At 43.2% G+C, this 15898-nt stretch overlaps 1 protein-coding gene across 5 annotated transcripts in view; it reads right to left on the bottom strand.

The window, feature by feature from the left end:
• LOC126981474 (supervillin-like) overlaps positions 1-15898 on the bottom strand; it is a 229315-nt gene that overhangs the window by 56179 nt on the left and 157238 nt on the right. The window lies entirely within an intron of this gene.

The following is a 15898-nucleotide window of genomic DNA, read 5'->3' as shown; positions in this document are numbered from 1 at the left end:
CTTTGCCTCCCACATGCACTGCAAACACTTATGGTCCCCTTCTGTCCAACTTTATTATGCAAGAGTTTCCTGGTATGACGATTCTTTCACCCGAGTTACCTTAAATGCACTAAAACACTTGCTCTTCTTCCTGCCCAACCTACATATGCAAGTCTTTCCTGGTATTCAGAGTCTTTCACAGGGTTATCCATTAATGCACTATAACATGTTGGGCTCATTTTGTCCAACTTTCTAATGCAAGACTTCCCTGATGATTAAATGTTTTCACCAGAGTTACGTTGCACTGAAAACACTTATGGTTCCTTTCTGTCCAACCTTCTAATGCAAGAGTTTCCAGGCATTCAAAATCTTTCATCATTTACCTTATATCCACTAAAAACACAAATATCCATTCTATCCAAGTTTCTATTGCAAGAGTTTTCTGGTAGTACAATATTCTTTCACCGGTGTTACGATACAATAAAAAAATGTATTCCACATCCGTTACCATTATTATTATTATTATTATTATTATTATTATTATTATTATTATTTCGTGGGACACAATCATACATATATTTTCTGAACTACTTCCGGCTCCCATTTCTCCGCAACGTTAAAGGCTTTATTGAGGTCAGAGAGAGAGAGAGAGAGAGAGAGAGAGAGAGAGAGAGAGAGAGAGAGAGAGAGAGAGAGAGAGAGAGAGAGAGAGAGAGAGAATTGAACCTCCACCTGGATTTACAATAAGGTTAGGCTTCTCTCTTCTCCCCTTCTCTCCCCCTCACTCGTTTCTCAATCTCTCTCTCTCTCTCTCTCTCTCTGACATTGACACACACACACACACACACACACACACACACACACACACACACACACACATGCAAAACATAAAATAAAGAATTTAGGACAAAGATGAGTCACTCTAGACAACACATGATTTACTACCTTGACTACCACTACCACCACCACCACCACCACTACCACTACTACTACTACTACTACTACTACTACTACTATTACTACTACTACTACTATTACTACTACTACTACTACTACTGTTACTACTACTGATGAAATGATTATCTAAAGATCTAGCAAAGTTTATAGGTGTGCATGCGTGTGTGTGTGTGTGTGTGTGTGTGTGTGTGTGTGTGTGTGTGCGCGCGGGGACGCCGGTAATGTCAGTTATCTTCCAATTGGTGAGCTTCCTGGGCTCGACTGACGGGGCCCCTTCTTCCTTTTCTCTCTCTCTCTCTCTCCACCTTTCCTCCATAAGTAGTACCTTAACATCTACTCACCTGCCCTACCTTTGTTCTAATCACTCCTTCCACCTGTCTTCTTTTCCAATTAACCTGTCCTTTCACTTTTGTCAGGGTTCATCTCGTACGCTCGCTTTTTATTAAGGTTAATTTTTGTGCATGGAGCGTTGGTTTCTCTTTTAGTTTTTTTTTCCCGTTTTATCTTTATATTTGTGGAATTAATGATGTTTCTATAACTCTTTTTGTGTTTCTTCTTATTTATGTGTTAATGTACATACCTGTCTATTCACAGGTATATATATTTTGTAGATTTATGTAACTTTTTTTCTATTTCTCATATTTCATTTTTCGTACTGCCCTTTACTTTTTTTTTTGTTATTGTATCTTTTTTTTTTATTCTACGTATCTAATTATTCACTTTACTATTTCATTTTTCTCATTTACATTTTTGTCCCTTTATTTTACATTTTAAACTTTCTTCCCTGGACGTTTAGCGCCTCTCCATTAGTTTATCACACGTTTATTGTTCCTTTATTATCTCTTAAGTTCACTCTCCTAACCCTCTCTTCCTGTTTCACAATCTTCCTCTACCTCTTCCTTCCTCATTTCTTCTCATTATTCTCCTCTCTTCCCTTCTCTCTCTCTCTCTCTCTCTCTCTCTCTCTCTCTCTCTCTCTCTCTCTCTCTCTCTCTCTTCACCTTCTCTTTCTTCTGCATTCTTTTCCTTCTTCTCTCCCCCTTTTGTCTCTTCCCTTCCTTCTTTAATTCCTTCCTCCCTTCCTGCTTGCGGTTTTTCCTCCCCTCCCCTCCTTCCGTTCTTCCCTTATTCCTTCTTTCCTCTACTCTCTTCCTTTCTCCCCCTTTCTTAAACACCCCTCTCCTCTAACCATCTCTTGCTTTTTCCTTCCCTTTCTCCCTCTCCTCCTCCTCCTTCTTCTCTTCCTTTCCTTCTTTTAGTTTCTTCCTCCCTTCCTTTCCTTCGTTCCTTCCCTCGCTTCTCTTCTCTCTTCTCCATTCTTCCCTGTTCGCTCTGACTTCCTCCCTTCCTCCTAGTGTTTCCTCCTTCTTTTCCTCTCTTTCTCCCTTCTTCGCTGTCCTTCCTTGCTTCCTTCCACCGTTCTCTCCTTCATTCTTTCTCTTCCTTTCTCTCTCTCCCTTCTCTTCATTCTTGCACTCTCTTATACACTTTCTCTTTTTTTTTTTAGCTCCTTTCCCTATATTCAACCCTTACTACTTTCATGGCCTCTTTTCCTGCTCCTCCTCCTCCTCCTCCTCCTCCTCCTCCTCCTCACATAATGCACTGTAATAGCATGCAGCGTTACCTGAGAGTCCACGAAGCAGGTCAAAGGAGGAGGAGGAGGAGGAGGAGGAGGAGGAGGAGGAGGAGGAGGAGGAGGAGGAGGAGGAGGAGGAGGAGGAAGATGTGAAGGACGAAAATTACTAAAATGAGGAGGAAGGAGGAGAAGGAGGAGGATAAATAAGGAGGAGAGGAAATAAGATAAAGGAGGAAGAAGAGGAAGAGGAGGAGGAGGAAGATAAAGAAAGGAGGAAGCGTTTTGAGGGAAATAGAAGCATCAGAAAGATTAATGAAGGTGATGAGAAAAAAGAAGGGAAGAGGGCGGGCAAAAAATATCGGAGAGGAGGAGGAGGAGGAGGAGGAGGAGGAGGAGGAGGAAGAGGAGCAAGAAAAGTAAACCGATAAGGAAAAAAATAGAAAAAAAAGATAAAAGAAAAAGGAGAAGACGAAGACGCAGACGCAGATAGAAGAAGAGGAAGAGGAAGAGGAAGAAGAAGAAAGAAGAAGAAGAGAACAAACAAGAGATAAGTAAGTAAAAGTGAAAGGTGACAAAGAAAATAGCAAAAAAAAAAGTAAAAAAAGTGATGAAAAATGAAAAAAACAACAGCAGAGAGAGAGAGAGAGAGACAGAGAGAGAGAGAGAGAGAGAGAGAGAGAGAGAGAGAGAGAGAGAGAGAGAGAGAGAACGGGGGGACAGGTACCTAAAACTGATTTATCAATTCCACAAATCACATTTCCTTGATAAGAGGATGCGGTGAGAAGCTGACAGGTGGGGGGAGGGGGGGAGGGGGGGGGGGGGGAGAGCGAGAGAGAGAGAGAGAGAGAGAGAGAGAGAGAGAGAGAGAGAGAGAGAGAGAGAGAGAGAGAGAGAGAGAGAGAGAGAGAGAGAGAGAGAGAGAGAGAGAGAGAGAGAGAGAGAGAGAGAGAGAGAGAGAGAGAGAGGACGTAAGGTAGACGGGAATTAGGGTTGAACGCGAAGAGGGAAAGGAAGAAAGGGAGGGAGGGAGGGTGAGAAGGATGGAGGGATGAAAGGAAGGAAAGGGAGAAGGAAAAGAAAGGTATATAAGAAGAGACAGGAAAAAAAGCAGGAAAGAATGAAGAAAATTAATGAAAGGCTGAAAGGAAAAAAAATAAAGTGAAAGAAATAGAGCAAAAATTAAATAAAAAGGAGGAAGGAAGGAAGTAAAGTAAAAGAAAGGAGGGGAAGAAGGAAGAAAGCGAGGGAATATATGAAAGAAGGAAGGAAGAAAGGATAAAAGATAGAAGTGAAGGAAGGAGAAGGCAATGGAAGGAACGAACAAGCTAACGAAGGAAATAAATGAGAAGGAGAAACGAAAACAGGAAAGTAGTAAGGAAGGAAGGAGAGAACAAAGGAAGGAAGGAAAGAAGGAAAACGAAAGAAGGAAGGAAGCAAGACATGAATGAAGGAATGAAAGACGGAACGAAAGGAAGGAAGGAGAGGAATGAAGCAGAGTGTGAAGAAACAAGGGAAGGAAGGAAAGAGAGAAAGGAAAAAGGAATGAAGGAAGGAAGGAATGAAGGAGGGCTCGAGCTAATGAAGCGAGAAGGAAATAAATTACAGGAGAAAATGAGAATAGTAATCTGATCATTATTCATCGAAGGTAAAAAAAAAAAAAAAAAAAAAAAAAAAAAACAACCAAAACCAACAAGAGGAGAAGAGAAGAACACATGTGAGCAACGAAGCAATGCGAAATAAAGAAAATAGAGGGGGGGAGGAGGAGGAGGAGGAAGAGGAGCGAGAGAGAGAAGAAAAGGAGAAAGGAGATAAGAGGAAATAACATGAAAAAAAAACAAGGAAGTGAGGGAGAAAAAGGGAGAGAAAAAAGGGAGAGAGAGAGAGAGAGAGAGAGAGAGAGAGAGAGAGAGAGAGAGAGAGAGAGAGAGAGAGAGAGAGAGAGAGAGAGAGAGAGAGAGAGAGAACCGAGAGAGAGAGAGAGAGAGAGAGAGAGAGAGAGAGAGAGAGAGAGAGAGAGAGAGAGAGAGAAAATGGTGCCCCAGAAATTATTGGAAGTAGGAAGTGAAGAGAAAGTGGAGGGAAAAAATAGGCCATAAGTAGAAAACAAACAGAAGGGAGAAGGAAGGAGGGAGGAGGGAGGGAAAAAATGGAGAGAAGGAAATGTGGGGAGAGAAACTAATGGAGGAAAAGAAAATGATAAACGAAAAAACATAATAAGAAGAGAAAGGAAAGAAAGGGAAAGAAAGGGAAGAAAGGATGACTGATAGAAAGGGTAAAAGAAAAAATGAAGTATAGGAATGAAAGAAGGAAGGAAGGAAGGAAAGAAAAGAGGGAGGGAGAGGAGGAAAGGAGAAAGATAGATAGACATATGCAGAGTAGAAGATGGAATAAGAGGAAAAAGGAAATGGGAGAAGGAAAGAAAGAAAATACAGAAAAAAGAGAAAAAAGGGAGGAAAGGAAGAGAAGAATGGAAGCGAAAGAATCGAGAATGAGAGAGAGAGAGAGAGAGAGAGAGAGAGAGAGAGAGAGAGAGAGAGAGAGAGAGAGAGAGAGAGAGAGAGAGAGAGAGAGAGAGAGAGAGAGAGAGAGAGAGAGAGAGAGAGAGAGAGAGAGAGAGAGAGAGAGAGAGAGAGAGAGAGAGAGAGAGAGAGAGAGAGAGAGAGAGAGAGAGAGAGAGAGAGAGAGAGAGAGAGAGAGAGAGAGAGAGAGAGAGAGAGAGTGGTGGTGTGGTGTGAAGATAAAGATGTAGGTGGGTAGGTAGCGGCATTCGAAGTTACAAAAATATATAATATAAAATAAATACGCCCGACACATAACATCCTTACCCCCCCCCCAAAAAAAAAAAAATAAATAAATAAATAAATAAACAAACAAAATACACATAATCAAATACCAATAGGTTCCGATAGAGGCGTTACGTCCCTACAGCAACAACAACAACAACAGCACAAAAAATAAAGAAAAAAATCTAAAAAAACAAAAAAAAAAGAAAAAAAAAGAGGAAAACTAAAAGAGGAAAAATCTAAAATAAAGAAAAGAGGAAAAAAGAAATAATAAGAGGAAAAAATCTTAAAACAACAACCAGCACAACAAAAAAATGAATAAGTAAAACAAAAAAAATATAAAGGAAAGAATCGAACGCCCCAACTCTCTTCCCGATCTCATAAAGCGTTCGAGAATACGGAAAATAAAATAAAAAGACCGGAATGAATTCGATTTCGCGGGAAGGAGGAGGAGGAGGAGGAGGAGGAGGTTATAGGGAATATAGTGGAAGGAGGAGGAGGAAGAGGAAGAGGAGAGGATGAATACTGAAGAGGAATGAAGAGAGGATGATGGAAGGAAAGGAGAAAGATAGATAGATAGATAGAAGATGGGATGAGAGGAAATGGAGAAGAGAAAGGAAAGAGGGAAAGAGAGAGGGGAGAAATAAGGTGGAAATAATATGGAGAAGAGAAAAAAAGAGAAGGGAAAAGAAAAAAAAGAGAATAGGAAAAGAATAAATAAAGGGAATGGAAAAGAAGTAAAATATGGAAGAACAAATAATTTAATGAAGAGAAAAAATCAGAAAAAGGAGGAAGGGAAAAGAAGAAAGAAGGGGATGGGAGGGGAAGGAAGGGAAGAGAGGGAGGAGGAGGAGGAAGAGGAGGAGGAGGTAAAGATCAGTAAGGAAGTGAAGTTTCATATTCTTGTTGCGTTTACTGCAGAGAGAGAGAGAGAGAGAGAGAGAGAGAGAGAGAGAGAGAGAGAGAGAGAGAGAGAGAGAGAGAGAGAGAGAAGGAAAGAAGAGGAATGAAAATGGAAGTGAAAATGAAAATGAAAAGAGAAAAAAGAAGAAAAAGAGAAAAATAAGAAGAAAATAAGAGGAAAAAGAGGAAATCGACAACACAGCCTAATTCTATCAAGATGCAAGAGAGAGAGAGAGAGAGAGAGAGAGAGAGAGAGAGAGAGAGAGAGAGAGAGAGAGAGAGAGTGGAAGGCCTCTTAATCTGTCGAAATGTTAGTGGGCCGGGGAATTACCGCAGCATCCGAGTCTTACCTATATTGTCGTTATCCAATCGCCCTGTATGTCTGTCTGTCTGTCTGTCTACCTCGATACTTCTTTGCTTGTTTGGTTATCTCTGTCTGTTCATTTTTTTGCTTATCTGTCTCTACGATCCTTTGTTTATCTTTCTGTTTACTTCTTCCCTTATTTATCTCTATCTCTCTCTTTGTCTGTCTGTTTTGTTACTTCTTCGCTAGTCTGTCTCTTAGCTGTCTCTTCTTTCCTCATCTATTTCCCTTTACTTCTTTGTTTATCTCGGTCTGTTTGCTTATCTATCTCTTCCGGTACTTCCTTGCTTATTTCTCTCTCGTTATCTCTTTATCTCTTACTATCTTGCTAATCTTTGTGTCTCTTTTCTTCTTTCTATTGGTCTGGCATCGTTTAACTTCCTCTACGTGGGTTCGAGACTCCCGTTAAATGGTTCGTTGTATGGTCGTCGCTGGTCATTCTCTTAAGTGTGGGAAGGGTAAGAGGCACCGAGAGGCACCGAGAGGCACTAGGGGGCACGTCCAGTCACCCTGCGTCACCCCGGAAGCCTCCATCAGACCACTGGCCACTCGGACGCACAGGAAATTGGTGTTATCCCATTACTCGAAGTCGCGAAGAACAAGGGACGTGATATGGGAAAGCTGCCCCGGTGCTGACGTCTCTATGGGGGGTGGGGGGTGCTAAGGGGGAGCTGAGAGGGAGTGTGAGGAGTCTAGGAAGGGATGCTGAAGTGCTGAGAGGGGTGTAGGGGAACTGAGGGTGTGTGACGACTCTAGGAAGGGGTGCTGAGTGCTGAGGGGGAGCTGAGAGGGAGTGCGAGGAGTCTAAGAAGGGATGCTGAATGAAGAAGTGCTGAGAGGGGTGTAAGGGAACTGAGGGTGTGTGATGATTCTAGGAAGGGGTGCTGAGTGCTGAGGGGAAGTAGGGGTGCTGAGAGGGGGTGTAGGGCCAGGAAGTGTGCTATGGGGGTGAAGGGGGGCGGGGGTCAGCGGGCAGGCACAGGATGGCACAGGATGATGCCCGCTCGTGACAAGTAGCTTATCCGCACAGTGGCTGACCTCCGCTTCCACTGTCCCCTTCCCTTCCCTTCACTGCCCGGCGCCCTTCCCTCTCCCTTCCCCTTCCCTCATCTCCTATCGTTCCCTCTCTTCCTTCTCTTCTTCCTCTCCTCTAGACTCACTCACTGCCCAGCCCCCTTCCTCTTCCCTCCCTTCCCCTCGTTCCCGCTCTCCTCCTCCTCCCAAAATAGTAACCACACATACATCATGAATGGGAGACCTCTGCAAGCGATGCAGGAGGAAAAGGATCTTGGAGTCACTATCAGCAGTGACCCGAAAAACTGAATCACTGTAAAAAGCATACAACAAGGCCAACATTATGCTCGGGTTCATAGCGAGGAACTTCGAGTGTAAAACACCAGACGTGATGCTATTCTGTATAAAGACCACACTGTAAGTACACCAGTTGTGCAGCAGTCAATTTCTGGGTTCCAATCACAGAAAGGACATTGCTTTCAAGGATTCAACGACGCGCCACGCCAACCTTTCAGGCCTTCAACCAACGGCAACAACTCAAGCGACTACTACCTTGGAACCTTCTCGAGGGGACATGGGACAGGCGACAAAAGATCTAGTATCTCAAAGTTCAATATAACAAAAAGTTCAACGTCGATTACGACCCAAAACACAAGAACTAAACAACCCAACTTACCAGGTAGAAATAACGAACACACACAGACATTGGGAGGTTCTTCAAACATTGGAAGGAGTTTCTTTCAAACCGTCATCCGCCATCCTGAAAAAATCTTCCTCAGAAGTAGTAAATGCGAATACCATCAACTCCTTCAAATATAGAATCGACCGTCATTTCGCTGCGTCAGAGTAAACTGAAATATCGAGGCTCTTATCTGCTCAACGCTTAGCAAGCTGCGGTCCAGGCAGGTCCAAACCAAGCAGACGACCAATTAAATCACCCAAGCGGGCGACTGCTGTTTTAGCCTTTCCTTCCTCTTCCTGAACCTCATCTTCCTGTTCATCGTCACTCTGTCTCTCCGTCTGTCTGTTTCATTTCCTCCCTCATTCCACCTCCTCCTCCTCCTCCTCCCTTTTCTCTCTCTTTATCTCTTTCTCTCCAAGTCACACGTTTATAGAGGACGGTTTAACATTCCTCTCTCTCTCTCTCTCTCTCTCTCTCTCTCTCTCTCTCTCTCATTCCCATATTGCGCCAGCCCCATCATCCCCTCCTTCCCCCCTGTCCAGCGCCCCCCTCCCTCCCCCATTCACGCCTCGTCCCAATAAGGAAGTACCCCCTCCGGCGCCACACATCCCGTTTTCTTTATTTCACTCCCCGGCGGGTCATGTTTGCTTGTGCTTTCTCCGTTTTCTTTCTTTCTAAACGCACTGCAAGACTTCTTTTTCCCCTCAACTATTTGTCGATTTGTTTGCTGTTCAGCGTCTTCTTCTATTAGTTTTTAAGGGCATGAGGGTGGAGAGATACGGTGAATCCTCAAGTCTCTAAGGCAGGTCGATATCATGTCTAAGGTCTTAAGGGGAAGGGAAAAAAATGGGAAGGGAGGGAAACTATGAGGAAGGGAAGGGTGGGTAATTAAGGGAGGGGAAGGAACGGAATGGGGGAGGTGTGAAGAGAAGGAAGAACGAAGGGAAAGGAAGGAAGGATTGAGGGAGTAAACAAAATGAAAGGAGGAAGAAATGAAAGCGAAAAGGATACAGGGAAGGAAAAGAGAAAAAAAGGGGAAGGAAAATGAATGAAGGGAAGGAAAATAATGAAAAAAAGGAGTATAAAGAAGAAAAAAAGAAAGGGGAAATAAAAGAGAAGAAAATAAAACTAAAAGAAATAAAGGAACAAAATGAAAAGAAAAGAATAAAAGGAAGATAAAATAGGAGAAGGGGAAGAAAAAGGAGAAAAAATAAAGGAAAAATAAAGAAAGAAATAGAAGTGAAAGAAAGGGAGAAATAAAAGTGAGCATGTCTGAGGCGAGGAAGAGGAAGGAGGAGAAATTGAGAGAAGGAAGGGAGGGAGGGAGAGGAATTAAGGGAGGGAAGTGGAGGGAACGAGAGCAAGGAGGAAGGAAAGAGGTCACAGGGAACACACCAAACACTCTCTGGCGTGTGTTTCTGTGGGACTCACGGAAACACAACGAAGCCGCAACACAATATCGATGCTTGGAGGAGGAGGAGGAGAAAGAGGAGGAGAAGGAGGAGGAAGATATATGGAAGAACAGGCAACATAAAGCAAAAGAAGGCAGCTGAGAGGAAGAGGAGGAAGAGAAGAGGAAGAGGAAGAGGAGGAGGACATATGAAGAACAGGCAACATAGGGCAAAAGAAGACAGCTGAGAAGAAGGGGAGAAAGAGAAGAAGGAGGAGGAAGAAGAGAAGAAGAAAAGGAGGAGGAGGAGGAAATATGGAAGAACAAGCAACAGAGAACTAAGAACAGGCAACAGAAAATCAAAAGCAGACAACATAAATGCAGAAGAGGAAGAGGAGGAGGAGGAGGAAGAAAAGAAGTAGAGGAAGAAAAAGGAGAGGAGGAAAAAGAAGTACTGTAATTCAAGTAAGGAGAACGTTGGAGATACTAGAGGGGAATGCAGGGAGGGAAGGGGAAGGGGGGGATAGGAAGGGGAGAGAGGGTATGGATAGGGAGTGAGAGAGAGGATGGATGGGAACAGTTGAAGACGATGAAGGGGAAGAAAGGGATAGAAAACCACGAGAATGAGGGGAGAGGGGGAGGAGGGGAATGAAGGAAGGGGAGGGGAGGGAGCGAGGCGATTAAAAGGAGAGGGGCAGGGACGAGGAGAAAAATAAAGGAAGGAGAATAAGGGGATGAGGAAAGGAAGAGGGGAGGGGGTGAGGGGAAAAAGGGGATGACTAAGAGGGGAAAAAGAGGATGAGTAAGAGGGGAGAAGAGGGTGCAATGGGAACACATGATCCCCAACAAGACAAAAAAAAAAAAAAAAAAAAGCATGCACGTCCTCAGATCCTATGGCGACGTGGGTGCGAGGGGGAGGGGGGAGGAGAAGAAGGGAGAGAAGGGAGAAGAGAAGGGGTGAAGAGTGAAGGAGTAACAGGGTGAGGGAGATAAATAAAAGGGGAAAAAGAAAAGGAATTAAAGGAAGAAAGAAGGGAAAAGAAGAGAAAGGAATGGAAAGGAAGGAAAAGGAAGGGAAAATGATAAAAGCGAAGAGAAAAATAAGAAAAAAGGAGAGAGAGAGAGAGAGAGAGAGAGAGAGAGAGAGAGAGAGAGAGAGAGAGAGAGAGAGAGAGGCACAGACAGACCAAAGACCAAACTACATAATCTACACCTAACACACATATGCTCCTCTCTATCAACAAAGTATTAATAAACAACAAAAAAAGGAAAGTCCAAAGCCTGTCTCTCGTGGAAGTGTTTACGAGCTCAAGTCACCAAGAGCTATGTTACTCCTGAGACCCATGATACAAGTGATTTCCTGCTGGCTAAGGTTGGTATCCAGGGTGACTTACTATAAGGGTTGTATTTTAAGACAATTCGTTGCCCAAGAACACCTATTTGACAAGGCTTTCTGAGGAGTTGTGGGCATTTCCAGGAGTAGTTTTATAGCCCTGGTGGTAGTGTGACCCTTCCTCTGTACCGTGAACCTAAAGAAACACCCATAAGAACCCGACTGACCCCCTCTTTGACCTTTAGACAGGTGATGTGAGAAGCCAACGTCTCTTAAAGTACCGACATATCATTGTTATGTATACGTGGGAAGGATTAGAGATACAATATTCTTCACGAGGGAATGGATGCGATGTTATGTGTTTTATGAGAGCATGGTTACGACGCGATATGATTTATGAGGGAAGGGATGAATAAGAGGAAAATTAATAAAGAAAGGGATAAAATGGAGAAGAGATAAGAGAAGAAAATAATTAAAGAATGGGAAAAGAATACGGGGAATGGAAAAGAAGATACTGGGAAGGAAAACTGATACAGGATGGGAAAGTGGAAAAGAAGAGAAGGAGAAAAGAAGAAAAGAATGGGAAAAGAAGATATAGAGAAGGGAAAATAATGAAGTGAAAAGAAAAAGGAGGGAAATAAAACAAAAGGTAAGAACATCAAAACAACAGAAGGAAGAAAGGAAGGAAGGAAGGAAAGGAAAGAAAGCAAAAAGTAAAAAAATCATAACCCCTGAAGAGAAGGAAGGAGAGAAAATAAAGAAAATAAATGAAAACCACAGAAAGAAGGAAGGAAGGAAGGAAGAACAAAAACGGCAAGAATATCATAACCAAAAGAAGGAAGGAGGAAAGGAAGGACAGAAAAGAAAGCAAAATTTAAGAATATCAGAAGGAGGGAAGGAAGGAAGGACGGACAGGTGCGGCGCCCTAAAAATAATATGAGAAGGCCAAGAGGAACCTTCTATTCTCAAGAGTCGAGTCAAGTCCCACAAAACTATTGCCGAGAAAGTTCTGATACTCCACGTTGGAAGGAGTTTACGTGTGTGTGTGTGTGTGTGTGTGAGAGAGAGAGAGAGAGAGAGAGAGAGAGAGAGAGAGAGAGAGAGAGAGAGAGAGAGAGAGAGAGAGAGAGAGAGAGAGAGAGAGAGAGAGAGAGAGAGAGAGAAAGCAAAGATGGCGTGACTAATGGTAACAGTAGTAGTAGTAGTAGTAGTAGTAGTAGTAGTAGTAGTAGTAGTAGTAGACAGGAGGGGAGAAACATAGAAGCATGGAAGAACAGGAAACAGGATACAATTTTAGGCTGTAGATGTAATAGAAGAAGATAAAAAGGAAGGAGAGGAAAAAAAAAAATAAAGGAGAGAAGGAGGAGGAGGAGGAGGAGGACAGTGTCAGAGTGTAAGGCACCATCTTGAAAGGCACTCGAGGACAAGGCATCTCACAGTGTCATCACCACCACCACCACCATCACCACCACCACCACCACCCTACATTTAATCACCCGAAGAGAGGCGCCGAATATACTACTCTCTCAACGGCTACTGTTTGGTGTGACTGTGATGTAGTGCAGTAGTAGTAGTAGTAGTAGTAGTAGTAGTAGTAGTAGTAGTAATATGAGAGATGGTATTGGGAGAAGGTGGAGGAGGACAAGGAGGAAAAACAAGGAAGAGGAGGACAAGGGGGAACAAGAGCAGGAGAAGGAATAGAATACGAAAGAGGAAAATAATAAAAAAAGGGATGATAATGGAAAGGAAAACAAGATGGAGTGAAAGAAGAAGGAAGGAGAATCTGGAGTATAGTGATTGTTTTAGAAGATGATGATAGTGATGTTAATAGTGGTGATGGTAATGATGATGATGATGAAAATGTTGTTGGTGTTGATGGTGAACGTGGTGGTGATGATGGTAACAGTGGTGGTGGTGGTGGTGGTGGTATTACTAACACCACTACACAGCTGGTCCACCCCTCGCCACCTGCCCATGGTCTACAGTCCTCGGCAGCTGCTTCGTCTATAATGGATGAGAGAGAGAGAGAGAGAGAGAGAGAGAGAGAGAGAGAGTGTGGGGGGGGGGGTGAGGCGTGGTGGTGGTGGGGGGGGGAGAAAACATTAGGGGAAGGACTGTGCCATGAGAGAGAGAGAGAGAGAGAGAGAGAGAGAGAGAGAGAGAGAGAGAGAGAGAGAGAGAGAGAGAGAGAGAGAGAGAGAGAGAGAGTACGGGAGCTAAAGGCTAGTAGTAATTGCTATTTATGTAGTCAAAATAGCGTGGGTGTGAATCCTTCTCTACTCTGAATTCATCTCCACCCTCATCACAACCACCACCACCATCACCCTCATCACCAACACCACCCACATCACCAACATCATCAACAACAGCAATAACAACAAGGGGTATATTTAAAAGAGGACCACCACCACCACCACCACCACCACCACCACTACTACTACTACTGCAATCGCCGTCTCCCTTACACACACACACACACACGAGCCGGGATGAGAGCCAGACATATAGCTTGGTAACTGTGTGTGTGTGTGTGTGTTCTCTGCTACCCACACTACCAACGCTCACTATAACTTCCTCTCTCTCTCTCTCTCTCTCACACACACACACACATACACACGAGGGGGCTACATGGGGCTAGTCGGCCTACACATGGCAGCTCCTGGACGTGGGCTATTCGGCAAGGTCCCTCCCCATCCATAAATGCATCTATCCTCCTTTTGAAGCCTTTAACTGTGTTCGTGATCCTGTTCTTGCCTACTTCCTTTCTGGACTTGAATTTATCCACTTCACACCCGTTGCCTGCGTGTTCTTATATGTTTTTTTAATCTTTTTATTATAAGTATTTCACTCAAATTCCCCTTAGTATTTCCTTTAACCCGTTTAAGACTATTCATTCTAAAAAGATGTAGATTTCTCTGTGTATGTACGGCAAGTTCCTAAATCCTTGGATCATTGCAGTCATCCTTCTCTTTACTGCCTCGTGGGAATCTATAGCCTTCTGTAATAGAGGCACCCAAACTGGACAGCATAATCTACGTGAGGCCTAACCAGTATCAAGTGCAATTTATGGTTAACTTCTGCGCTCTGGTTGCTTACGCTCCTAGTAGTAGTAGTAGTAGTAGTAGTAGTAGTAGTTGTACGAGGAGGCGAGCAATAACTACAAAGGCATTCGGAAAGGAGAGCAGACCACGCCAAGGGTAATACAGGAACTCTTGATCACACAAAGCAAGTAGTCATAACTCTCTCTCTCTCTCTCTCTCTCTCTCTCTCTCTGCTAAGCTTGTACTAGGATTCCACGAGTCAGCCCCAAACCATTCCTTTTCTACCTTAAAAAGAGCATCAAAGGGAAATCAGAAATCTCGCGTCCCCGGAGCCGCGAGGGGACGCAAAGAGAGCGGGGACGCGGGGGCACACGGGAGAGGAGGGAAAGAAGCAAAATGTCGTCAGCACAAAAGGGAGCAGCCAAAAATAGCCGGGTGAGTAATAAGAGATAATAATGCCAGGCGGGCGCTAAAAAAGAGCGACTAAGAATAGGACGAAGAGAGAGAAGGAGAGAAAACAGCGTAAAATGCCAACCAACCAAGTAAGCAAGCAAGTCGACGAGATGGATGGTGACGGTTAAAACGACGACTTGAACGCACGACAGCAACAAAAAGGTTAAAAAAAGACGATAAAACTCAATGAGAAGAGGAATAAAACGCAGAAAAAAAACATGGAACGAACAGAAAGAATGGCAAGAGAATTTACACGCTACCACAAATGAATTTATAACTAAACAAAGGATAATAAAAGTGACGCAAAGAGACTTGAGTTGAAGGGATTGTGCGCGAGGGAGGAGGAAAACATGAGAACAAAAATAGAATGTCAAGGGTATTTATATAGTTTTATAAGGCAATGGATTAAACAAAAGAAAAATTAGTAAAGAAAAATACAGGAAAATAAGGACAATAAAAAGGTAGGAAGAGAACACGAAGGCAAGAAAGAGAATTGACAAAAGCATCAAAATAAATCACTAAAAACTATGGGCATAAAAATTAGAAAGGGAGTAGAAAGGAAAAAAAATGGAGGAAGAAAACAAGGATAACAAACAGCCGGACAAAAGCAGTTACAAGTTATCAAAAAAGTAAATAAATAAACAAACAAATCGAAAATGTAAACAATGGAGTAAACAAACAAAAAAGCGAAGAAAGGAAGTAAAAAAAAAAATTAAAGATATCACCAGAAAAAACCCACACCAAGGCAAACAAGGAGAGGGAACATTCAGCATTTTTTGAAGTACGGAATTCCACGCAGAAGAACCCAACCCACCTAGTAAATCACATGTGTATATAGTGTACCCGAGGACCAAGAATCGAGCCCTAGCCAGCACGTGCAAGCCTAGGGGTGTTTCCCTTCTGTGTACGGGTATGTGGCGCCTGCTCTTGAATTGGGCAGGTGAAGAAAATAAGGTATGTGGCGGGTATGTGGCGCCTGCTCTTGAATTGGGCAGGTTAGGTTAGGTTAGGTTAGGTCAGGTACAGGTGAAGAAAAATAAGGTATGTGGCGCCCGCTCCTGAACTGGGCAGGTTAGGTTAGGTTAGGTTAGGTTAGGTCAGGTATAGGTGAAGAAAATAAGGTATGTGGCGGGTATGTGGCGCCCGCTCCTGAACTGGGCAGGTTAGGTTAGGTTAGGTCAGGTGTAGATGAGGAAAAATTAGGTTATTTTGAGTGGGGATTTCAATGATGATGATGATTATTGGGGCGTTCATTGCTAGGCGCCGCAACTGCGTGGTCATATGGCGCCGAACTTACTGATAAACTATATAAAACCGGAAAAAAAGCCCTGATAAAACTATATAACAACTTAAAATTAAAAACGTGATAAAAACAACACTAATAAATATATGTGAAACAAGTTCAAATTAAAGATAATGAGAG

The sequence above is a fragment of the Eriocheir sinensis genome, chromosome 48 (genome assembly GCF_024679095.1).
Source record: "Eriocheir sinensis breed Jianghai 21 chromosome 48, ASM2467909v1, whole genome shotgun sequence".
NCBI classification, from domain to species: Eukaryota; Metazoa; Arthropoda; class Malacostraca; order Decapoda; family Varunidae; genus Eriocheir; species Eriocheir sinensis.
The sequence above is the reverse complement of the archived record's forward strand: the minus strand, read 5'-3'. Positions and strand labels throughout refer to the sequence as shown.